The 26,229-nt window shown below is 35.9% G+C and overlaps 1 long non-coding RNA gene across 1 annotated transcript in view; it reads left to right on the top strand.

The window, feature by feature from the left end:
* Window positions 1-25,752, top strand: part of LOC138391730 (uncharacterized) — an 84,373-nt gene extending 58,621 nt beyond the window's left edge. Inside the window, exon 3 of the long non-coding RNA XR_011234853.1 lies at window positions 25,695-25,752. This is a non-coding gene — a long non-coding RNA (uncharacterized lncRNA). The remainder of the gene's footprint in view (window positions 1-25,694) is intronic.
* Window positions 25,753-26,229: the final 477 nt, after the last annotated feature.

Here is a 26,229-nt window from a genome sequence, read left to right as displayed (position 1 = left end):
ATCCTAATAATTTGAATGGGAATTTTACTAAATTCAAGACTTAATTTGAGATTTCATCTCGTGTATATTGAGTTTTTCCATCCTGGAAAATAGTACTGTCTCCTAATTCAGTATTTTTTCCAGTCTTTTAAAAGTTAATACTTTACTCTTTTTCTTACAAAGCTCTTCTTGTTTACTTTTAGGAATGGTTGCTCATGCATATATATAATTTTATATTTATGATGTTTGGTGATATATTGGCAACCTATTGAGTTTGAATTATTAAATTGTACCCAGTTGATTTTTTGAGCTCTATTACTAAATCTGAGAGTTTTGAATTGATTTGATTTTCTCCCAGTAGATAATTACAAAAATCTTAAAATTATTAAAATATTACAATATTTTTGTTCTGAGTATTGCCTGGATTAAAGTTTCCACAACATTTACAAAATGTCAAATATTCTGATTTGTGTTTTCTATTTTTGTATTTTAACTTTTAATACTTTTCAAGTAATTAAAAAAAATCTTCATCTACTCTTCATCTAGCATCCACAAATATTTTGTCTTATATAACCATAGTAAAATGATCAAAACCAGGAAATTAAATATAATGCTACTAAGTAATTTACAGGCCTTATTTAAATATGCAATTTCCCACCAATGTCCTTTTTCTGGGCCAGGATCCAATGTATGATTACTCATTGCATTTAGTCTTTCTTTGTCTCTTATGACTTTGACACTTTTGAGGACAATTGTCCAGCTCTATTGTTAAATGTTCCTCTTTGGCTTTGTGTGATATGTTCTCATGAGTAGAGAATGAAGTTGTGCATTTTTGGCAAGAATACCACTGAAGTGATGCCACGTCTTCCTTGTATCGTATCGGAAAGTACATGATGTGTATATGTCCTATCACTGGTGATGTAACTTTGATCACTCGGTTAAGGTTCTCCATCAGGTTTCTCCACCTTGTATGTACTTACTATATTTCCTTTTATAACTAATAAGTATATTGTGGAAAAATAATCTGAGACCATGCAATATTCTATTTTTCATTATACTTTTACCTACTAATTTAATCATCCATTGATGCTTCTTACTTGTAAAAACTGTTGAGGTTGTGTGCTTGCTAACTGCTGATTTTAGATTTCCGACATTCCTTCTATGTTTGTTAATTGGAATTCTATGTTAATCAAGAGCTTTTCCTTTTCCCTCAGTTATTTATATATTCAACCATTCAAATTAATTTGAACTCATCAACATTTACTGCGGAGTCATAATCCATCACCATTGCTATTTATTTTGTTGTTGAAATTGTCCCAGATCTGACCATTGGGACCTCCCTCCAGTTGATTCTTATATCATTGGACATGCCCCCCAAATTCTTTGAAAACTTTCTTACTTTATGGCCCAACTAGACATTCCAGGCTCACCTTGTACTTTCTCTGCCCCAGCCCCTTCCTCAGGAATCTTGGTTCATTTTATTTGAAAATTGTATTAAAAACCGAGATCTGGGACTGGGCGCGATGGCACATACCTGTAATTCTAGCACTTTGGGAAGCTGAGGCAAAAGGATCACTTGAGGCCAGGAGTTCAAGACCAGCCTGGGCAACACAGAAAGACCTCCTGCCTCCCCTAAAAAGTAGTAAAAGACAAACGAGGTGTGGTGGTGTGCATCTGTAGTCTTAGCTACTTGGGAGGCTTAGGTAGGAGGATCTCTTGAGCCCAGGAGTTCGAGGCTGCAGTGAGCTATGATCGTACCAACCTGGGCAACAGAGTGAGACCCTACCTCTAAAAATAAATGAATTAGAAAGAAATATGGGACCTTGATGTACTCCTTGCTCCTGGGGTATGATTGTTTCAAGGCTCTATTAGTAGACAGAGCTAGGAAATATGAGTATGTACATACATATTTTTCAAATAATGAATTCATACACCTCTGATTCTAGTTCTACACCACAAGGCTCACTGTAGCCCTCCCACTTTCCTAACTTATAACTTCTTTCCCCAACAGTGTGAAACCTGGTTCTCATGTTCCACAACATATTTACTTATTTTATCAATCTTAGAATGCATATAAAATAGCTTTAGTATTACTTACTTACCAACTAGAGCACAATATTTCTGTAGACTTCTTTTGTCTTTAGCCTTACAGCACAGGTATTTCATCCTAGTTACTTGAGTGAGTTGTCTTCCTTCTCACCCCATTCATTGGGGTTATTTGTTAGCAATACAGTTAGGTTCATTTGTATTCCAGTTGAGATTCTTCCAAAAAATATGGATGATTTTATTTGTTGATCCATTGGGTATATGTTGATCCACTGGATATGTATATACAAAAAAGGCATACGCAGAAAAACATCACTTTCATTTCATCCATCATGCCCTCTCCCCAGTCCCCCAATCCTTGCATGCTATTTGCACCCACCTTTTTTAGATGATCAATCCATTAGTTTCTGATTTATCCTTCCTGTATCTATTTTGGTACAAATGAGAACATTAATGAATATTTTTGTATATCCCCTTTTCTCTTACATGAAGCATACTGTAAAATTTTATTCATTTTCTTAACCTAACAATATTTCCTGGAAATCACTTCATATTAGTTCATAGAGATCTTTCTTATATTTTTTTACAGTTGCATAGTATTCCACTTTGCGGACATGCCACAGTTGATTTAATTGCTTTCTTAAATGTAGTCATTTAAGTTGTTACCAATATTTTGTAATTATAAATAACTCTGCATGAATAATTTTATGTGTATGCATTTGTGTACTGTTGAATATGTATTGTCGAGTAAATTCCTGGAAGTGAGATTGCTGGGTCAAAAGGCAACTGCATATGTAGCTTTGATAGGGATTGCTGAATTTTCCCCTGGAAAGTTTGTATGAGGTTACATTTCCACTATCAGTGAATGAGAGTGCCTCTTTCTCCAAAGCTGCATTAACACAATATGCTTTATTTTTCACAAATCTAATGGTAAGAAATGGTATTTTGATTTTTTAATGTGTGCTACACAAATTCTAAAGGAGATCAAACATATTTTTATGTTTGGCCATTTGAAAATCTTTTTTCTGTGTGCCATGATTTTTAATGATAGTAGTGATATTTGCCTACAAATCTACTGTGTTGATTTTAGTATAAATTCCTCAATTGTACTTGATCTCTTAGTTTTGAGAAAGATTTTTTAATTATGTTAAGAAAATACCTTATATTTTTAGTTCTATATATTTTTATAAAAATAAGGAATGAGTTTAAATTCTATCAAGAGTCATAGCATCTTACAAATGTACTTTGGGACATGATAAAACATATTAGATACATAATTTTCTTTAAATAGCTATTTCATCTTAATAATTGTATTATAATATTTAGCAATTAAAATTGGCAACATACTGACCTTAGATTTGTCTAACCATCGTTAAATTTCACTTGGGAAAACTTGGCCCTGAGTTTACTATGAGCAAAATGGTTGCAGCAAAGCACAGTATAAACATTCAATTTCATTATTTTTAGTTCCTTTAATTGAGTTATAAGGAAGAAAAGTGGCTGCATCTGTGTGTATGCATTTGTATTTGTGTGCATATATAAAAAGTTACTAATGCACACAGATATTAAGCACTTCCACACTCATTAACAATGCATGCCATATTGAATCTGCACCTTAGCTATGTCATCATTATATTACATTACTATAACATGTTAAATAGCTCATATTGCTTATGGGAACAAGTAATTTTATACCCAGTATTTCACCTCAACTTAAAAAATAAAAAGAGGTAAAGGATAATTTCACTTCTTATAGGCTTGCGTTTATCTGTTATAGAAACCTGAGAAATTAGGAGATAAGAGAAAGATATAGTATGTACCTTTTTTCCATTTTTGGATTGGCTTCCTTTCCATTTTTATTTTTTTTAGAAATCAATGCATATTCATTGTAGGAAATAAAACCATCTCATTGCAACATTGGTTCTTAAGTATTGGTCCTGGTAGTAACACCCTAGTACCTACCCATTAGTGGCAATGATGTTTGGGCCAAAATCTCGATGCTGTCATGAGTGAAATCAGATAAGAAACATGTTCAGATAAGAAAAATATGTTCTCTGCTAATGAAATACCCTAAATAGTTACACCCTCTTTGTCACAATATGTTTCCACTAATAGACAACAATATGCGTATGCCCAACTGTTCCTTTATATTTTCTTCTTTACTGCATTTTTACTTTTAAACATTTACCTTTTACTACTTTCTAGATCACATACCTGAATGGAACCAGAGCAAAATTCAACCACAAGTAACTGGCATCTGTAATCAAAATAAACCTCTAGAGGTTTCTTGTTTGTTTTTCTATCTGTACATATGTGGTCTATAGACTTGTGTTATTTAAAAGCATATATGGGTGAAATACCCAGCTCAATGTCTTACATAAAGCATCCATTTATTCTACAATATGCATTGAGCTCTATACATTGGCCCATCCATTAGCCTAAGTGGTTTGCCTCGTCTATATTCTCATATTGTAAATAGGTGAAAAATATTGAAACCACATAAAAAATCATCAACCAAAGGTGACATCTTGGAGCAGGCACGGTGCTAAGAATTAGGTTTCATTATTAACTGAATCATGCAAAGAGAGTAAATTCCTCACTCTGAGTCATTTCTCTGTTAGAACTTTATAAAGCACTTGGGAAAAGAATATGCATTTTAAACCATGCATTTTCCCCAGGATCGGGGAAACCAGCATTTCCCCGATCACAGCACAGTATGAGGGTCTGAATGATAATGCCAGCATATCTATACCCTAGGGAGAAAGTAAGACGTAAGCCACTTATTTAGATAGTTAATGTCATGTGATCAATATCAAGAGATCTCTTTTGCTTAGGGGGAAAAAAAGCTCCTATTAGTCTTCTTTCAAGGTGTGGAGAATGGAGAGAAAAAAATTGTCTCTTTAAAGTGTTGAAATTAAAAATCACATTTAGTAGGTTGTACTGTATTTCAAACGCCATCTTCTTCCTTCCCACACTTCACTTGAAGTTAGGAAATAGATTTATAATTTTCAGTGTTTATTAACCTAATACTGGTCAAAGTTAAACACACTCTTTGTAAAATATAAGTCCCTGGTTCCTTTTGAGTGATTATATAAAGAACTCTTTGGCCCTTTTAAAACATTAGCTTCCGTTGTAGCAAAGGAGTCTGCTAAAATACGGATTGACTGTTCAGTGGATCTTAAGTCAAATCGCTTTTAACTTCTATTTTATCTTAAGGGCTTCCTATCCAGAATTTTGCATAGGAGCACACATGCACACACACACACACACACACACACACACACACACAGCCTAAACGTACTATACCTAAGAGGTAGCTACTCTGATATTCTTTCTCCTGGACAGCTTTCAGTATTCAACTAGGTCCCGAAGACTTTCCCCATTCCTACCTGCCAACCCCCTCACTCCAGTCTGTTTATGATTTGGAGACGCCACAAAAATCTTGGGAGAATCATGTTTGTGTTCAAGATTTCATATTATTTTGCATTCTTATTCTATCAACCAGAGACATTCATTCTGACAAATACCATCCCCTAATTTAAAGTCTGTAAATTTTTCTTACTGTTCAAATTTGTTTCCTTTAAACTATTATTTTCTTTTCTTTTAATTTAGGCAAGTGGCAAATATGCATCCTCCCAAGAGTAACATACCAAAGTTATAAAAAAGAAAACTATTAATAATTAATATTCTCCCCTTACTGCACTGTTTTTAAAGTACACCTTCTCTTCCCATAGTCTGTGCTATCAAAGCCTGTATTTAAGCATATGTCCTTAGGAATTGACCCGGTAGAGTGCCTTTTAATTAAAAAAAAAATTAATTAATCACCTTTTTTTAAACCAAGAAAACCTAAAGTTGCCAAAGGAAAAGGAGGATTTGAAAGATCATGAGGTTTACAAGGATTTTGATCAAATTCAAACTTAAGGACAGATTAGATATTTACAGTGTATTTCTGAATTTCAATAGAGAAAATATCTTGTTAAAATTTTTAGATAGGAATTTGATAATTTAGACAGGAATTTGAAGGAATTTCAAATTTAGCTATAAGCTAAAATAAGTAGTTATATAAAACTCTGAGTCTAGGGTTTATCACTTTTCCTAACTTGGTGACTTTGGGCATGGCACTTCATCTCTATGGTTAGGATTTCCACCTTACCAAAATAGAAAGCAGGACTATATAAACTGCAAAGACTTTTCAAACACTAAACCTCTGTAATATTGTAATTCACCTTCAGCCTAGGCATATACTGCTATATATACTGTTTACCCTACCCAAATGACTAATGACATAGTAACTGCTGACATAATCTGGATTTGGAAATACAATTGGTCCATTACAACATGTTAGATACCTACATTGCATAATTGATGTGGACATACTGATATAACCTGCTTTTATTTTAAAGTGAATGTTAGTCATGTCTCAATATTATTGGGGGTAAATGTCCCACCCTAAAGGAGAATCTGAATTAAATGACGAAGTAACTTTCCTGATTTGTGCTGTTCCCACATGGCACACAAGAAGGGAAACCCACTTTCTCTTCTAGACATTGTCTGTTTTGACTAGTTCTTACTAAACCCAGAAATGCCTCCATCTGTATTCTTGCTCTCGAATAGTCAGTTCTTTTTGAGTAAAAACCATTTCCCATTTATTACATGCCCCCTCCGTGACTCGCACTCATTGAATGTGTTTTGAATGAGATGTTCTCAGAATATCTACCATGTTTTCCAATCTCATTAGAGTAGTATCATTATCCTAATGTTGAGAGGAGAAACTTGAGTTTTAGACAGATTGGGAAACTTGGTCAAAGCCATGCAGCCATAAAAAGTTGAGCTGGAATTTGACCCTTACACCTGGAGCCCCTAAACTTCACTACATTATCTTTAAACGTGCAGGGTCTGACAGTCTTCTTTTCTCACCAGGCAGACACTAGCAGGTACATTCTGCAGTTGAAATTCTCAGAATAACTCTAACTTAGGGCTGCACATACACACCCACTCACAACAGAGCAAATCTGTTTGTCTCTTAATCCATCTGGAAACACTAAATTATGAAGACAGTTATCAAAAGGTTCTTATGATATTTCTAGTAATGAGTCTTTAAAATTAAATGTTTTTATTGAATGCTGTTTTGTGCATATTGAATAACATTAGAACAATTTTTCAATGTAGTTAGCTCTTTGGTGTGGGAACAGTGTATTTTAAAGAAGGACAATTTGGAAACTTTTATTAGAGCAAAGTGGTGCAAAACTGGAGACTGAGGAGAAGCAGGTTGCAGTGTTGAGGTAGAAAGGTATCCTATGCACCCTCATTTATTTTTATTTGTTTTAATCTTTGTTTATCATCACAAAACCTGAAATAATAGTACTCCGAGGGCCAACGCTAAGGAAATGGAAGGAAGTTCATTGTGTTAGTGGCACACATTGCCACCCTCATCAGGAAAGGAAAGGGAATCTGAGAAACCTCAGGACAATTAAAATTTGATTTCCATATCCTTACTGACAATGTGTTACTTACCTGCTGTGGGATTTAAGCTTCTTGTCGTATTACTACTCCTACAGAAGGGGAATAGACCCTATGTATGCAGTTTAATAAGTTTACATGGATAACTATTGAGTAATTCATCGTTGGTTGGTGCTGTGTCATTTTGAATAATGCAAAAGCTGCATTAAGTAAGTAAGAGAGGTTGGATGCTCAAGTTAGCAAAAAGAGTTTGGATTTTTTTTTTTTTTTTGGCATTTATTGAGGGAATTGTTTTTTTTTTTTTCTTAACATACACAGAGTAGTTATATAATATAAAAAGCTCTTTTTCATATCCCTCAGTGTGTACTGGGACTCCACATATAGAATACCCCTTCCCCCAAAAAAAAATTTAGTCAGTGCCAAAATCTACATTTTCATTTGGCGAACTAGTTAAATCTATTCATAATCTGGTGCCTGAATCAAATTTCAGAGCCGACTAGACTGCCTTGGCTCCTGGTTTTTGTTGCTCGACCTGTCTCTGACTGAATTTAGCTATGATGTTACATCTTTAGCTGTAGAAGATTTCTAATAAGGGTGGCCTGTTTTCCTTTGCCACTGAAGGGTTCATACACAAGATTCAGCATTTCCGAGCAGGAGCCCATTTGGAGCCACCGTGGAGCATTCTTTGGAAAGAAACTCCTTGTTTCTTTAACTTTTTCCCCCCCTTTTTCTCTAAATGTTCACTTTAATGGCTCTAACACTACATAAAACTCATGTACTACGTAGCGAACAAATTGTGCACAGAATGTTGTCAGGAAGCAAGGCATGAAGATCTAAGGAATTAGTTGTAAAAACACGAGATTTTTCTATTTGTAACCTGGGGAGAGCTTATGAAGGCAGATCAGGAGCAAGCTGAGGTGTCCTGTTATCTAGAATAAGGCTTACTTTTTTCTCGAGAAATATTCAGATGAAGAAGGAAAGAGAAGAATGTAGACAGAAAAGACAAGATTGGACAGTCAGCTGACAGAATACAATGCAATTGGAGACTTAGTTAAAATAAGAAAATAATGACTGGACTGTTGAACATTAGGAGGGTGATTCTATAGATCTCAGTTTAGTATGAACAGTCTTGGTATAGAGTTGTTATCCTGTCTGGCTTAGGTACTGAGTTATACATTGCATGATCACCCTACCCATGGGTCCTCTAGAAAGTCTATGATAAGTAACTACTTTAGTGCATTTTTATTTGATCATAGGAAATAGCCCATTTTTTTTTTTCTCAAAGCAATGGAAAGTTTTGTTATTGCAGGAAGATATCAATCAGAATGTCAAATTGCTATTTATTTAAATACTACTGCAGCCTGACCAAATTAAAAAGCTTCTGCACAGCCAAGGAAACAATTACTAGAGTGAATAGACAACTCACAGAATGGGAGAAAACATTTGCATGCTATACATCCGATAAAGGGCTGATAACTAGAATCTATAAAGAACTCAAGGAAATCAGCAAGAAAAAAATCAAACAACCCCATTAAAAAGTGAGCAAAAGACATGAACAGAAACTTTTCAAAAGAAGATAGACTAATGGCTAATAAACATATGAAAAACTGCTCGACATCTCTAATCATCAGGGATATGCAGATCAAAACCACAATGAGATATCACTTAACTCCAGTGAGAATGGTTTTTATCAAAAAGTCCCAAAACAACAAATCCTGGCACGGATGTGGATAGATAAGAACATTCACACACTGTTGGTGGGACTGCAAACTAGTGCGATCTTCATGGAAAGTAATATGGAGATACCTCAATGAACTAAAAGTAGAACTACCATTTGATCCAGGAATCCCACTACTGGGTATTTACCCAAAGGAAAAAAAGACATTCTGTAAAAAAGACACCTGCACTTGAATATTTATAGCAACACAATTCACAATTGCAAGGATGAAACAACCCAAGTGCCCATCAATACATGAGTGGATTAATAAAATGCATACATATACCATAGAGTACGACTTAGCCATTGAAAAAATGGTGAACTGATACCTTGTATTAACCTGCATGATGCTGGAGCCCATTCTTCTAAGTGAAGTATTGCAAGAATGGAAAAACAAGCATCACATACACTCACCATTAAGTTGGAACTAATCGATCAACATGTGCACATATGGAAATAACATTCATTGGAAATCAAGCAGGCGGGAGCGGGGTGGAGGGGATGGGTAAATTCACATCTAACGGGTACAATGCACACTATCTGGGTGATGGGCACACTTAGAACTTTGACTCAACTATACCAAAGCAATTTTTGTAACCAAAACATTTGTACCCTGGTAATATTCTGAAATAAAATTAAAAAATAAAAATGAAAAAATACTACTGTGGTATTCTGGTACCACCATATAAGAAATAGTTATTATAAATCAGTAATTGGCAGGATAGTGTTTTGGTCTCCGTGGGCCATAGAGTCTCTGTTACAATGACTGTACTTTGCCAATGTATTAATAGCTCACAAAAGTAGCCATAGACAGTAAGCAAACAAATAGGCATGGCTGTGTTGTAATAAAACTTTATGTACAAAAACAAGTACAGGCTACTTTTGGCATGTGGGGCATAGATTGCTGATTTTTGATTTAGAAGAACATTTAAGGTCATGACAGTATATTGAGGATATATCAATAATTGGATAAAGCAGGCTACAATACAATATAGACAATATCACTAATATGAGTATATTAAAAAAACTAAATACATAGCAGCCTAATATGTCAAGAAGGATGATCTCAGGGGTGTGAAATCTCTAGTGGTGTAGCTGTGTCTGTGTGTACCCACATGATTTTGCTAAGTTTTCTGGATGTTTTGCACTGAGGAGTTTTTACTCTTGCACTAAGGAAAGAGGAAAAATAAAAACAAAAGGAAAAGGAAAGTACTGCAGGTCATGTCACTGTTGTGTGTTGAATTATTTCTACAGCAGGTTGTTGTACTCAGATGCACAAGAATCAAAGCACCTGGGTAGGGATTCAGGCTCCAGCATTAGCTAGCTGGGCACCCGATCTAGTCATTTAACTGCCTCTTGTCTCAGTTTCTTCTTTAGTCTATGAGGATAATAAGAACAATTTGGTTGTGAGGTGGTCATGAAGACTGGGCTGCTATATGTATAGCTCTTTATATTTGGCACATATTCAATAAACACAATTCTTTTTATGACTTGTACAAGATAAGAGTATCTGATATTTCTCTCACTGAAGGTTTTAGAGGCTTCCTAAATAAATTTGGTAAATACTTTGATTTTTCCAATGGATAACTAGTAATGAAATACAAACCATATATTGTTATTTTTGATTATTATTAACTCTAATTGCCATAAAGTTTACCTGAAGATAACAATAAAAAAAAAAAAAAAAGAAAAAAGAAATCCCTATCTTTTTTTTTTTTTTGAGACAGAGTCTCGCTTTGTTGCCCAGGCTAGAGTGAGTGCCGTGGCGTCAGCCCAGCTCACAGCAACCTCAAACTCCTGGGCTCAAGCGATCCTCCTGCCTCAGCCTCCCGAGTAGCTGGGACTACAGGCATGCACCACCATGCCCGGCTAATTTTTTCTATATATATTTTAGTTGGCCAGATAATTTCTTTCTATTTTTAGTAGAGACGGGGTCTCGCTCTTGCTCAGGCTGGTCTCGAACTCCTGACCTTGAGCGATCCACCCGCCTCGGCCTCCCAGAGTGCTAGGATTACAGGCCTGAGCCACCGCGCCCAGCCCCTATCTTTTATATAATGACAAATCTTAAATAGCTAATCTTAAAGAAAGACTTCCATGGGGTACTAAAGATTACACTGTTATTAGTACACTTCGTGGCTAATTTAATTTGTCAAAATGGCTGGGCCATGGGCCATTTCCCACATTTACTCTTCTTTGTTACATTTTTTTCTTCTTAAAATGCAGGTGCATTAGTGTGAGTACTTTGATTAAGCCAAAGCCTAAGGGCTATAGTAAAAGGTCATTAACAATTCTCCCTGTCAATAAAATTTAAGCCAATTCTCTATAAATTAGGTAGCCTTTCTGCCCTTTCTATTCTCAGCCACATTCCCACTTTCCATGTCATTGTAATTTTCTTTTTCTTTAACATCTTAGTTGGAAATCTTTTAGGCTTTCTTTTTTTTGTTGTTGTTTTAAATCATCACTGTGATGACAAATGCCTATTTCTCTCATTAGAAAAGAGAGCAAGGGTTTGTGTTGATCTTGCTCATAATTGTTCTGCTGTGCCCATTTCCTGGCACATTGCACATTGTAGGTGCTCAATAAGTATTTATTAAACAGGTCACCTGACAACCTTTAACAACTCATTTAGTGTGGCTTAATAATGGTTAGAGAATATTATCTAGGCCTGCTGTGTTATTTAAACATCCCTAAATAACCATCAGATAGATAACTAATTTGAGAGTAAGGATTTTACGATGAGAAGCAAATAAACAAACAATAAAGATACATTAAGAAAGAAAAAGAAGTCAATTATGCTTTTTTTAAACCAAATATGGTGGTCTTTTCCTAAGCCTTTTTTTCTTTTAATAAAACAAGGATGCCAGGAATGCTACTGTAACTATGAAGATGACTGATACTGAGGGTTTACATAATGTTTCCATTTGTTCATTGATGACTAACAGACAGAAACATCAAAGGAATAATCTACATGTAATGAAACATAGACATACTATTTTCTTTAAATATTCTTATCTAAACTTCTGCTTGTTTCATTTGGGTTTTAAGGGAATTCAACAGTACTAGAAAACATGGATCTAAGGAAAAGGAGAGAAGAATATCCATCTGTAGCTATTATTGTTTTTTTAAGTAAAACTTCAGTTCCCTTCTTTGGAAAATATAATGGAGGGCTGAATGCCCAGGAGTAACACTATGTTTTACTATTGCCATATCCTTCATGGGCCAGGTTCAACATCGCCGTATGACGGAGCATTACTTAATTTCCTTTACTTCTCTCTCTGTTGACCTAGCATCCTGCCCTTACCTCCTATTTGCTATTATTCAAGACATGTTATAACTATTTGCGTAGAAGCCTATCTCCTGCACCAGTACATAAGTTCCAATAGTGTGTAAGTTCTAAGTTCTTCATGCCTCCATTGTATTTTGCAAGAGTCAGGATAGTTTCATTTTCTACCGAGGGCACTTAGCAAAGCACTAAATAAACCCCCTTGGAATAAATTCAGCTGTATAAATCATGTGCAAAGTAGGATTCAGATACATTGATCTGTGAAAGTATCCTTGAAACACATACAGCTTTCCTCTTCTATGACTAGGAAAATCCCTGTTCCTCATAAAAAGCAGCAAACATATTGTGTTTTGACATGTTCCCACATGCCCACATAAACCTCATCTAGGTTTTAAGGTCTATGTGTCAGTGGGTGGGCCCCTGTCACATCCTACCCACTGCCCACTGAGTCTGTGCCATGGCCAGTGTGGTTCCAGTGGTCCCAGAAACAGTCTCACTTGGCACTCAGGTCTTTTCCTCCAGGGACTGACTGACTTTTCTATCAAGAGGCATGGATGTAAAAGCAATCTTGGAAATGAGTGTTTACAGAGCTCGAACATAAATTCACTTAGTTATTGATACAGTTCCCAAAGGCTCTGGGACTTGGGAGGCAATTTTTCTCACCTGGAGATGTGAAACACACTGCCGCAAGAGCAAAGTCGTCTTTGCTGTTTATCTTCTTGCTGTTGATGCAACACAGCCCCAATCTAGAAGACAAGAACGGCCCAATGTCCAAACCCAATTTTTACTAATTTAAGTACATTTAACCTGGAGAACAAGCCAAGAGGCTTGGTTGGTTGGGGTCATTCACTCTGCCAAGTTTGGGTGGGTTTGCACTAACGGAATGTTCAGTGCCAGCCTTGATCATTATAAGCTGGCACAGTAAATTAAGCTACCACACCTTTAATGAACTTAATTCCTTTATTTTGACAGAGTTCCCATTTCCAGTGATTCACACTTTACATTTTAGACACTTCTCCTATAGGTGTTTGCCAAAGGCCCTTACAGGCAGCCAAGCACTGAATTAGAAACTAGAACGAGAACCCTCACAATCATCTTTATACGTTTTGTAAGTCAGATTTGGACCTTAGCTATCCAAGGTCAGAAGCGTTTAGGGTAACCTTAGAACACTTGCCACAGATCCTTTCTACCCTTTATGGTTCATTGCATTTTGCAAGATTCAAGATCCAGGTCTTGGCCAGGGGAGGTGGCCCACGCCTGTAATCCCAGCACCCTGGGAGGCCAACATGGGAGGATTGCTTGAGCTCAGGAGTTCGAGACCAGCCTGAACAAGAGCGAGACCCCATCTCTACCAAAAATAGAAAAATTAGCTGGGCATCATGGTGCGTACCTGTCGTTCCAGCTACTCGAGAGACTGAGGCAGGAGGACCTCTTGAGCCGAGGAGTTTGAAAGACTGCGGTGAGTCACAATGACACCACTGCACTCTATCTGGGAAAACAGGGTAAGACTCTGTCTCAAAAAAAAAAAAAAAAGGAAATTGAAGCCCCCCTCCTGAATTGCCCCCCCTTCATTTAAAAAATTAAAATTAAAAATTAAAAAAAAATCCAAGCCCCTTGGTCAGGGACTATGATGAGTATCAGATCTGGACAAACACAGCACGGTAGGCACTTACTAACGGCTAAATACCATCCTCAGCAGTTTGACTCTACTGAAAGAGGAAGAAACAGAGAAGGGTTAGTTAGAGAAAGTAGGCTTACTGTAGTAAAAAGGAGATACATTTGCTCTCAGCCATTGTTGTATAAATAACAAAAGATTTTGGTTCTTGAGGACTGGTGGGAGTTGAGGAAATTATCCCAGCCTCTCACTGAGTTTACGTAAGAGACATAGCAACGGGTAACCTAATTTCAGTGCACCAGCAGGGCACTAACCATGTTAAAAGCAGGACCTACATTAATCCTTACAATTTATTCAAGGTCCAGTTAGTAAGTCTTCTAGGGATTGTGAGGCTGGTGGTCCGTGGCAAACACACAATTCTGCAGTTGTAGCACATGGAAGCAGCCACAGTCAATGTGGAAATAAAGATGGCTGTTCCAATAAAACTTTATTTGCAGAAATAGTTGATAAACCATATTTTCCTTGTGGATCATAGTTTTCTGACCTCTGTTCTATTCCATACTTTAAGCTTGATTTGAGAAAAAAAAAAAAAAACATTTCCTTTCATTCTTTCAACAATTTATGACAATCGGAATCCTAGAACATTGCATTTTATCAGGGACTCCTATTTCCCTCTTTTCATCCATCCATCAAATATATTGATTACTAATTTAAGAATAGGTATGAATCAATCCCTAAACTGTCCCCTGGCTTTCTCATTTTGTGGCTTTTTAAATCAATTATTTAAACTATCCTTTCTTTCTTGAGTATATCAGAGTCTTTATTATTTGACCAATGCTCTCAGAATTTCAAATTATATATATATATATATATTTTTTGCTTCTTTCTAGACAGCCTTACTTTGAGCTTAAGACATTAGGTGATCTTCTTTTGCTATAAAGCACTCTATCACCCTCCTTCAGGTTTCTACATAGGTTGTGTATAATCGCAGTTTGGGAATCTGTAATGGATTTTCCAGGAGGTAACGCTGATGAAAACGTCAACTTTCTAAACAAACTCAGTTGTAAGAATGTTCCTTCAGAAGTCAGGTTATTCACTGTTTTCTTCATGGTAAGTTTTCAGCTCTTCAATAGTAAGGGGGCATTGCCACCTGGTGGAAAAAACTGTCGAGGGGGTTGGATAGCCACCTGGGAAAAACCTGGATCAGCACACTTACCTAGATTGAAGAATTTTGCCCTGGAAACATCACTTCAGTGTCTAATGGTATGAAAACTGACCTCTTTCCAAGTTCAGAACCTAAAACAACTAAGTGAAATTAAATGCTGTTGAGTTCACAATTTCATTTAAATATATATAGGTGATCTTTTTTTTTTTTTAAGAATAAAATGACTTGAAATGTTTTATGCTATTTCTAGTTATTAAAACTCTCCTGGAGCCATTTTTTCCTCATTTATAGAATTTTCCACTCCTTTTCTATAATTTTCAATTACTTCCTCTGCTTGGACTTTTTTTTTTTTTTTGGTTCCTATTTTCAGCAATGCTCAGCTCTTCTATACATATCCTCTTAACTTTAACCTAATTTGTCTTTGAGCTACTTTTTAAACTTTTATTCTTCATTGGTGACCTATATCTGCTGCTCGTAAGTTGTATGTGCCTATTCGCTGTCAAGCACTCCAAAATCTCCCTTTCGTTTCTAATCGTCTTCATAAATCTGCTTTCTAAAGCGTTAAGTGTGATTTACCCAAATGGCTATCTCCAATCCTTATGCTCATTGACCTCTTTGTGACCTCAACTTCATCGCTGAAATTCTTCCTTGGTTTCCAACTGTGTGGTTTCCTAATTCTACTCTTTCTGCCATCATCATTCCTTCTTTGTTTAATACTATCATTTTCTTTGCCTTGCTTCTTATCAGTATCAAAGCTGAGTATTTTCTCATCCCATTATTCTTAGTCCCAGTCTCACTCTCTGGATGCACTCATTCATCCTCATGGCTTCAGATAGACTTCAGACCACATGCTCATATCTGCTCTTCCAGGCTTGTACCCGAACTATGCTCATCTCCCATTCCTATTTTTTCAGAGGTTATTATAAATTCAGCATCCCCTGATGTCAGATAAAACTCACTCTTGCCCAAACCGAGAGGAGCATATTTCTTGTCATAATAATCTTACTTCTAAGTTCCTTCATTTAAAGGAAGGTTCACTTTCCCCAATATTCAATATTAGAAATCTTAGAGCAATTAACAAATAAATCCTCTGCTTTATTGCTTTTATCCAGTGAAATATGATGTGCTTTCTTTGCTTCTGTTGAAGTATTAACTTGAGTGTAAACTTCATGCCTAGAAAACTTTCACTCACCATTCTCTCCTAGTGCCCAGCACAGAGATTGGTGTATTATACATGTTTAATAAATATTTGTTGACAAATAAATGAACAAGTGTTCACTAACCTTTCTCTTTTCCATTGCAACTGCCAGCCTCTGTGCCATGATCCTTTTCACTTGATCCCAGGACACAGGAACACTCTTTCAGATTGTAACCCTCAAATTTGACTATTGATCAAAATCATGCACATGGCTCATTAAATAGTTTCCTGAGTCCCATTTCTAGATATTATGATTCTCTGGGAATGGACATCTAGATATTGAACAAATACAATACTTCATTCATAGTCTCAGATTTTTTCATTCTCTTCTGTTCTGTTTTATTCTTGTAAACTTCTATCCAAGCTGTAACATTCTATTGTAGTCAGAATATTTCTATATAATTTCTCTTTGGCTTTCATTCTTGTTACTTTTAATTTTCCAAACAAATTAGATGCTTCTCAGAGTCAGAGTTAGAAGATCTGTTTTCTGATTTATTTCCTAGCTCCTTAATCTGTTAAATTATATCTATAACATGTGGTTTATGTGAAGACCCAATGAGATAATTTTTATGAAATTGACTTGTAAATGAAAACACTCAGTATGCCTCGGTATGCTTGTCAATTAGATTGTTGTGTAGGTATTTTGTATCTATCCTAATTATAATGTTAGACACAAAATAGTTGTTGAATGACCATGTATTTGCAAAATTATAAATTCAGTGGAATGCTACTCTTTCAACCTATAGTTCTCTGATATACTATATCCTTTATACTGTTTCTAAAACATTAATTATTTATGGAAAATCACATGTGAGTATGCAATTTTGTTGTTGCCTTTGAAAGAACAGATGTGCGGTCCAGACATAAGACAAAGGAAGCTGATGAAAGCTAATGTGAGTTTGTCATTCTATAAAATTAATTTCTTACTCAATAGGAAAATGATTGCTGAGTTGAAAAAGGAGTGCTCCTCCCGGTATGAAATACACCGTTTAGAAAGAATGTGGACATTGCACACTAACTCCTTGGACTATATTAGTAGTAAATTCATGATCATGTGTTTTTTTCACTACTATATTCCCAGAGTTTGGCATATAGCAGAAGCTTGATAAACATCCATTAGTTAAGAAACCTCATCTTGTATTATGAAATTTTAATCAAATGAATTTTTTATTTCAGACTATTACAAGGGTACACATTGTTTAGTTACATAATTTGCTTTTGTGTAGTTTGAGTCAAAGTTATAAGTGTGCCCCTCACCCAGATAGTGTGCATTGGACCCATTAGGTGTGAATTTACCCATCTCCTCCTCACTCCTCCCATCTACTTGGTTTCCAGTGAGTTTTACTTCCATATGTGCATATAAGTGTTGATTGATTAGTTCTGATTTAGTATTGAGTACGTGTGGTGTTTGTTTTTTTAAAATCTTGGTTTTTATCCTGGTTTTCTCCAGGGCTATCTATTCCCTGTTCTTTTCTTAATCACATGATCCTATTGCCAGGTAACAATTTACAGTTGCAGAGTAGAAAAGCTAATAATAATGAGCTTAAGCTGGCCACATAGCCTGACCTGGAGGTTTTGTTTTGTTCAGAACCTTCTAGCGAAGGCTAATTGAATTTATTATTTATCATTGTTATTGTTTTGTAATTATCATCATTATTATTGCTTCTATTATTTTAAGTCTATAATAATCCTGGGATAAGTTGCCTATGATTAAACACCAGAACTAGCCAATGGGGGGAAAAGTCATATTGCAATGTTTAGTAAACTCACTTGCTTTAATTATCATAACATTCCAATGAATGGGCATTCTAATTCCATTTAGGCAAATGAGAAAATAAAGGATGAGACAGGTTCAATGTCTTGCCTAAGATCATAGAACCAGAATATGATATTAGAATGTAAGTTCAATTCCATCTGATTCCAAAGCCTTAGATTAACATGCCCTCTGTTGGGCTAGCTCCTATTTTGTGTGGATATATATGTTTTTTTTTTTTTTTTTTTTTTTTTGTTGAGACAGAGTCTCACTTTGTTGCCCAGGCTAGAGTGAGTGCCGTGGCGTCAGCTTAGCTCACAGCAACCTCAGACTCCTCAGCTTAAGCGATCCTACTGCCTCAGCCTCCCGAGTAGCTGGGACTACAGGCATGCGCCACTATGCCCGGCTAATTTTTTCTATATAGATTTTTAGTTGTCCATATAATGTCTTTCTATTTTTAGTAGAGACGGGGTCTCGCTCAGGCTGGTCTCGAACTCCTGACCTTGAGCAATCCACCCGCCTCGGCCTCCCAGAGTGCTAGGATTACAGGCGTGAGCCACCGCGCCCGGCCTATGTTTGTTAATATATTCAGGCCTACTATAGACTAGGAGAGAAATCTATATATCAAATAATCTTTATGTTAGCCAAACACTTACAAAAAATCCACAATAATAACCCTTTATTTTAGGTTCATGTCCTTGACACCAACCTGCTAAAGGGTTCACAAAAAGAGATGGGAAATTGTGAGTGGTCTCTCTATCCCTGCCCTGACCATGATGATGGCTACTGGTCACATACGGCTAGTCTAATTAATCAAAATTAATTAATGTAAAAAAAAAAACACAGTCCCACTCCAAAATTGTGTATCCCCAGTTACACTAGCCACATTTAACATACTCACTGGCCACATGTAGTTAGTGGTCACCACTTTGAACGATGCAGATTACAGGATATTGAAGAACGTTCTACTGGGCAGCACTGTTTTCTCCTCTTCCACTTGATTGGACTTAGTTTCTACTTAAATTCAAAATCTCAGTACTTGACCTCTGGGGTACCCAGATGGCTATTGCATTAGCAGCAGCCGGAGGAAGCCGCCCTGCCTCCAGCTTCCTTTCTTTGGTTCCCCCGTGGCCCCATCCTTCTTCTTTTTTTTTTTTTTTTTCCTTTTTTGCTCTCCACCCTCATGGCCCTGCCACTTATGTGTTGGTTGTCATTCCTTCAGCACTAATTACTTCCCAGCAGGATGGAGCCAGACTCTCCAATGGCATAAAAGCAGAAAGAAGGAGAAGGGAAAAGAGTCAAGACAATGTGTGGAATCTGCCCTCTGAGTGTGGAATCTGCAAACAAACTGAGTGTTCACACTGTCCGTATGAACAATCCCCTAAATTATTATGCTGAAAGAATGTTGGCATGTCTCTACTGTCCCTGCCAGAACCTATGAGACGGGGGGATGTGGAAAACATCCAGCCACCTCAGTTTTTAATATTCCATACTTGTGCCTATGGTTGTCTTTGTGTGTGTGTTTTCCTGCCCTGGAGGGAATGTGAAAGCTTAAACAGCAGGTGTCCATCGGGCACACCTGGCCATGAATCTATTGTTTAAGCAGCTATACTATAGGAAATAAAGTGTGTCTTTATACAATGCTTTAGTTAAGCTTGGGCTCACTTTTACTACGAGGACACAATCTCCAGAGTTTATGAAAGTAGAAGCTTATGGGAAAATCAATACTCGTTTGAACAGGCTGAGCCACTGTGACAGGCCTGGTGGCATCTATATGGTGAACTAAACTTGATTCTGTACTCCTGTCTGCATAACAGTGTGAAGAATCCAAAAGGTGATCCTAATTGTTTGGCTCCTGTGTAAGGTACTGATTGCTGTATGGTTTTTCCCAGTGATGTTTTACTAGCGAACCCACTGGACCAACTCAGATCAATATGTTGGCACCTGCTACCCACCTCTCATCTTCAGAAATAGGCATTCCAAAGATAGAGACCAGACAGAGATGAGAATTCTTACCACTGGAATTTCTACTTTCAAATTTTATTTGCCACTGGATTCGTGAGCAGAACAATATATTTTTGGAAAGCTAACCCAATATTAGAAATCTTGGGACTTTTAGTGTTCATTCCATGGGGAGAAATCTGCACACTTTTATTTATATCAAGAACTGGTCCAAGGGGTACTTTGTGATTTGGATGTTTAATGATATAATTGTTATTTACCTTCCGGAGTGAGAATTTACTTTCTTTGATTCTCCTTTGGAGTTCTTCGTTTTAAGATAAGCTCAAATATTGACAGAACTGGAACTGAGATTAAAGGACATATAAAATGCATTAACGTGATACCAAAGGAAGAAGAAAGAAAAACCAAGGGGCCTCTCCCATAGTAAATAAGAGCAGCAAAAATTCTTAAGAAAACACTGCTGGATTTCACTTGTGTGTGTGATGAAACAGATTAAGTTTACAGTGGCCTGCAGAACAGTACGGATTCTTCACCTTGACACCCCCAGGATCAAACCACAGTGTTACCAGAACTCCCTTTGTATTCATTTTGACCATTTTCTTTTCGGTGTGTATCATAATCTGATGCATAATGAGAACCAGCTGTTGTCCCTCAGAGGCAAGAGGAAGGGCTCTGCCAAGTATTCTAAAAGCTGGGCAGGGAGAGATTCAGCAGCCTAGGTCGTCACTTATTAAGTCAGGTAGAGAAAGATGGAGTTTGATGGGATGGAGGAGAAGGAAAAAGATGAGTTTGTTGATACCCTTGTGATCGGAGACTAGATTTTCCATATGCACTGGGTATTATCTAAGGCTTCTGATATTTTTCAATCAAGTGCTGCAGGCGTCATTAGCTGATTTTAGATTTATCCCAGTTGGGCAAAAAAAAAAAAAAAAAAAAAAAAATGTATCCTATTTGTGATAGAAGCAGGATTCAGGATTCAAATGATGACTAATTATTGACAGGGGTAAATAGAGAATTAGATGGTTCCCAGTTAATATAAATTAATATGTTTAATGTAAGGGATGGACAGAGCAAAGGGAGTTCCCATTTTCCCTTGTAAAATATTTACTATTCAGGTCCTCCCTGGTCTCGCCAGTCAAATATTTACTGTCAAAGTCCAGAAGCAAGGTGAGGCATGTGGCCATGCAGGGTGTTATGGTCTGAGCCGGCCAGACTTCATTCAGATCTCCTAAATTTTAGTCTTTGTTTGGCACCCTGGCTTTTTGTGTTTGTGGAAAAAAAAAATTACCGAAGAATTTTCTGTCAATCAATGAGCTCTTAAGAAGAAGTCAAATGCTTTATAAAGGCTCTTGAAAAATGTATTCATGTATTTTTGAGGCCTTCAAGATTTTACAATGAAATTAATAACTGAATTATTTTTTTGGAAGTTTTTTTCATTCACTCATTTGGATCACACTGACTTTCCAAAACATATATATGCATTATCTTTAAAATCCACTTAAAATACAGCAAAAAAAAAAAAAAAAAAAAAAAAAATAGGGAATATATTTTTAAACATTATTCATTTTTAGAATATTTTTATCATTCTCATTATGAAGGTAGCATTTGCCCCAGAGTTCAGGGTACACTTTTTCCGATGAGTAAATCATATAATTTACTCTTTGAGTTCATATGAGACCCTAAAGTTCCCTGGATTCCTTCCAATGGATAACAGTGGGAGGGGCAGGGTAAGCATAGGAATGTGTAAGGTACTGCAGGATGACAAAGTGCAGAAAGAGATTGTTCCCTGGCCCGGTGCTATTTTTTTCATCCATTTCATCTGCCTCCATCTTGATATTCAATTCATGTCTAATTTTTTTCTTTCTGTAACTGTCCAAAATAAGCAAATGTGTGCTGTTTGTTGCAACAGGATTTACACGTCTGAAATGACTCAGCTTTCAACACTTCCTAAAGATTTGCGACCTGAGTCAACTTCCCAATAAAACTGACCAAAACACCTAACTAGAATCCATCTATTCCTCTGAGGGGTATAAACAAAGGCTTTTGGAAAGAATAGATCAGTTCTCCTACTTCTGCTAGGTAAATGGCAGCTTTTCTCCTGGACATTTCTCTTCTGTTTTAATGTTTTCAACTGCAGCAATGTGCTAAACAGAGAAAATCCATTCTCAGGACTTTCTGGGATTTGGGTCAAATGTCCCTTGGTTGTCATTCTAATCTTAAGGTTCTTTAAACAAAAGAGCTTTGTCTCAAAACATGGATCAGTTATTTCCTAAATTGGGTGAATAGCTTACCTTAGCTAAGACAGGAAGCCACTTTATTAATGGCATTCAGGACAAATCCACAACATTAAAACATTTGATATTGCACATAAATACAAATGGGAAATAAATCTGACTGAGAACAAGGAAAATCCCTAAGTCCAATCTCTCTGAAATTCCTTAAAGTTAGAAAAACTATTTTTCCTGATGCCCCACATTTTCGTAATGTTCTTCAACTTTTCTTTATTCCTTGTAGTGTTTTCATTAAAAAACCCTATGTCTTAAATACTACCTGATTGATTTATTTTTCATTACACAATAGCTGTTTGGAAGACTTGTGTTTCAAAAATTCACTGGAAGACGTGAATAAAATAATGGAAATATAGCTTAGCAGGATTTTTATTTTAATTGTCCACACTTCTATTTGCAACACTGACTTACTTCCATTGAGGGTATTGGGCTGGTGAGACTTTAAACAGTTCCTTGTTTCAGGAACATTGGGAAGGACTGAAAAAAGACAATATTCTCTCAGAGTGATTCTGTATATTTATCTCCATGCATTTCCCCAGATTCATAGCTTCTTCAAACAAGGATCCCCAAAAGAATAAAAAAAGGAAAAGATTTCAGAGGAGGGCAGTCTCATAGTCTCCTAAGGGTGATTGCAATGTGGCACTTCCCAAAGTGTGTTTGCAGATCACCTTGCGTGACTTCCTATGTTCTTGCTACACCTTAGAACTCCTGAATCTTCAAGAGAGTGAAGCCAGAGATTCTTTACTTTTAACAACCTCTTTAAATGATTACTATGCATGCTAAATTTTGACAGCCATCAGAATTGCATAAAACTATACCAAAACCCAATCTCAAGCTAAGGCTTAAAGCACAAAATAAGAGATTAATAAATGTGGCTATTTCAAAGTAAACAGAAGACTGTGTAACCACAGATACCATAAACAAAGTTAAACCATAATACAGAACCAATAAGGTATTAGTATTCAATATAAAGACCAATAAGTCAAGAAGAAAATGGCAAATAACTCGGGAAAAATTAAGCTGAACATTCAAAAAAAGCATTTAAAAATACAATAAACTCAAATATTCAAAGAATATGGAAAATGTTCAGTTTTATTGGCAATCAGAGAAATGAAAATCAAACTAAAATGAGATGTCATTTGCAAAATTGCAAAAATTAAAAGAGTGCTGCTATTACCACTCATAGAAAGATAGGTAAATAGGAATCTTCATAAATTTCTTAAAGGTAAATTGTAGTATTTACTGGAAAGAATGTGGCAATATCCAGCAAAACTAAAAATGAGGATGCCTTATAACCCAGAAAGCCCATTTATGGGTATGTAATTTATTAAAAAGCAAAACAAAACAAAACTCTGAGCCACGTGCAAAAGGATACATGCATGAGAATATTCATGATAGCCCCGCTTATAAATGTCCCAAGTCAGAAATGATCTAAAATTTCCTCCAAAGGAGCAAGGTAAATGAAATATGGGATTTTTATATGACAGAATAATGTATAACACTCAAAAGAAATGAACTAGAGCCATGTATGTCAAGATGGATAATTTTCAAAAACTAAATTGAGTGAAAAAAAAAAACAAGCTACAGCAGAAGGAAATGAATATTGTATTCTTTATCTAAAAGTTAAAACATAATATGTGTGTGCACATGCACACATGCAGACATTAATAAGTGCACCTATGTTAGTAACTTCCACATGCACTATAAGTTTGTACATCAAATTCACCATAGCAATTGCTTGTAGAGAGGGAATGAGACATGAGACATAGTAGGCTACATGCAGTTTTTAAATATCATCAATAATAAAGTAATACTAACATGTATTTATTTGCTAAGTGCTTTATGTATAGTATTTCATTTAATTTCATAACAAGTCTATATGGTAGTACTATTATTATCCCTCTTTTCATTTTTAAAAACATTTTATTTCTTGTACGAATATACACACATAAACACAAACACATTTTAAATCTAAAGCTGATCTGGAAAAAAAGTTTTTAAATGTTTCTTATTTTTGAACATTTCTCTATTTTTGTTTTTATTTTTAACATGTATAAGGTTGCATCACAAGGCTGATGCATTTTCTTCTGTTAATAAAACCCTAGCTTTTCTCCTCTGTTTCACCTCACCTGCACTCTTTCTTGCTTACCCTTCCCCATTCTCTCAAAAGCTTTTTAATCCACACACAATTGATTTTCATACCTTTCATGCCAGTGTCCAATGGAACTTAACTATCTCTGATCTGAGTTGGTAATACTTACAAAAATTAAATGCTTTCCATGTTTAAAAGACATCATAAGGTAATACCACACTATTTCTCTGCAAAACCCTGATAATCTAAAAATTTAATAGCCATTACTATGCATGTCTACTCATGTCTGCTTTTTAGCTGATCTCTTAAATGAGAACATAGTATAAATGAGATTTAGTTGCCTAAGCCGTACAATCAGGAGTTACCTCTTTTCACTTAGAAGGAATCCTCATGTCATATTCATAAAATGACCTCATCTGTAAAAAATTATACCCTATGAAAAGTTTGTTGGATTCTGATGGGAATAGGGTGATTCTTTTTTATACTGCAAGATTGGAAAGATTATCACATAAACCAAGGGTGGCCAGTTACCACATTTGGTGAGTTGAGGTTACATGACTGACAAGAACACTCCATTCCTCCTGAAGATGGGAAAGGAAGTCACAGGGTTGTGACTGTCTATATTGGACATGTTTCTGAAATACTGATTGGATAGCAGATAGAATCAAGGCAAATAAGAATTTGAAGTAAAAAAAATAACTATTTTTAAACACAAACAAGTATTGTTTTCATGCTACATGATAGATTTTAACCTAATAATTTCCCAGATAAAAAGACAATTTTTGATAAATACCCAAGCAAAACTTCACAACCACCCTCCATAATAGTAGAAAGAAGAAAAGACATACATAGAGGCTTGCTACTCCCTATGACTATGGATTCTAGCTGACACTAGTCTAAATTATAAATAAAAGACAGCTACTTTCTCTGATGCAGAGAAAACCCAGCCAGCTTTTAGTGACCATTGACTAGAGCCAGGCACTAGACTACACACACACTCTCACACACACACACACACACACACACTTTTGTACATGCTTTATATGTATGTATGTGTATGTATGACTATATGTGCATGTGTACATTTATATTATTTTAATGCTCCCTAAGTATACTTTATATCTCTCTTTTTACAGATGAAGAACTTCAGGCTCAAAAGTTCAAATGACTTAACTGAGATCATGCAGCTTACTCAGTAAGAAACAAATGGAGAGTTGGAATTGAGTCTGTCTGTTCCATAGCCTGGTTTTATCTCCTACACTAGACACAATGGTGTCATTACACCACTACCTAAAACATAAAAATACATGTAGGTATGTCATCAAGAGGACAAGCAAGAATTGTGAGAGGGAGAGGGATTTAGATATATATTAGAGAAAGATATTTTTCAAACCAAACCCCTTATTTATTAATAGTATTTCTTCCATGAAATAAGTTAGTTATACTTTTTTCAGAAAATATTGAAAAAATGGCTGTCCACATCACTGATTCTTTAAAAGCCACTCTCAGCAATGAATCTGGCCTCAGGTTCCTTCTTCCTGCCTATTCTCAGAGCTCTATTTACTCTTCCGAAAATTTGTTCCAACAGCCGAACACTGATTTTTTTTTTTTCCGTTTCCATTTTTCTCCCTTTCAAAATGTCTTTTTTGTTCTTTCAATCTTGTAGCCCAT

Source organism: Eulemur rufifrons, chromosome 9, assembly GCF_041146395.1.
Source record: "Eulemur rufifrons isolate Redbay chromosome 9, OSU_ERuf_1, whole genome shotgun sequence".
Taxonomy (NCBI): Eukaryota; Metazoa; Chordata; class Mammalia; order Primates; family Lemuridae; genus Eulemur; species Eulemur rufifrons.
The sequence above is the reverse complement of the archived record's forward strand: the minus strand, read 5'-3'. Positions and strand labels throughout refer to the sequence as shown.